This window comes from Egretta garzetta, unplaced genomic scaffold (genome assembly GCF_000687185.1).
Source record: "Egretta garzetta isolate BGI_Z169 unplaced genomic scaffold, ASM68718v1 scaffold197, whole genome shotgun sequence".
NCBI classification, from domain to species: Eukaryota; Metazoa; Chordata; class Aves; order Pelecaniformes; family Ardeidae; genus Egretta; species Egretta garzetta.
The window spans coordinates 4,132,046-4,132,984 of record NW_009260274.1 but is presented as its reverse complement, the minus strand read 5'-3'; the positions used below and the strand labels follow the sequence as shown (position 1 = coordinate 4,132,984).

At 43.2% G+C, this 939-nt stretch overlaps 1 protein-coding gene across 4 annotated transcripts in view; it reads left to right on the top strand.

Moving 5' to 3' along the window:
• ZEB2 (zinc finger E-box binding homeobox 2) overlaps positions 1–939 on the top strand; it is a 121,153-nt gene that overhangs the window by 9,462 nt on the left and 110,752 nt on the right. The gene's annotated exons all lie outside the window — the stretch shown is intronic.

Sequence of the window (939 nt, the reverse complement as noted above, 5' to 3'; positions counted from 1 at the left end):
AGGGAAAACTTTTTTTTTTTTTCTTTCCCCCTTCTTCCTCTCTCTCTCTAAATTTTGTTGCAATTTTTAAAAAAAATGCTTGTTTGTGGAGAGTTGGGGTTTTTTTTTTTCTTTTTTTTTTTTTTTTTTTTTCCTTGTGCCTACCAGGGAAGACACACACAGTAGATGCACCGTTAGCTGAACCCCTGACACGGCGGTCTTTTGAATGCCTTAGGTATGATTTCACTTTCGCTCACATCAATGCTGACCTGAATGCCTTTCATATCTGATCCGCTGTGTCTCTCCCAGTAAACATCCCCTGAGGGGAGAACAAAGAAAGGAGCTCTTCTTCTTCTTAATCACAATTCAGCCCATTCACCGCCGGCAGGCTACATTTGCATTCTGCAACAGAAAGCCAAGATGAAAAGAAAAAAAAAAAAAGAGAGAGAGAGAGAGAGAGAGAGAGTGAGAAGAAGGGGGGAAAAAGCAGAAGGGTGGAGGCTGAGTAAAATAACTTAGGTGTTTGTAGCTGTTTGTTGGGCTTCCCCTAGTTACAAGCCTTATATAGATCCTGCTCTACCCAGCCTTGGCTCTTCTGACAGCAGATAGTGTTACAAGATGGCATGCCTGTACTATTCATGGCCACTCGCTCTAACACTTGAGGTAGAAAGTGTCAGAGAGGGATCAAATTCTACTCTGAGAAGTCTGTTATAGTTAGGGTCAGGTGTGTGTACTCCCGGCCCTTGACTGCTGCCTATTATTTTGTTTTAATTACTATTATTGTTTACTCACCGTGACCTTGGGGAGCGGGGGGTGGCTGGGGGTGAGGCAGGCTTGGCCACCACCGCCGAGCGGATTAGCGCTGAAAAATCGCCCTTTCCCCCATTTAAATGTATTTTTTTTTTAATTTTTTAAATTTTTTTTTTTTTTTTCTCTGGTTTGGGAAGGGTCGGGCCGGGC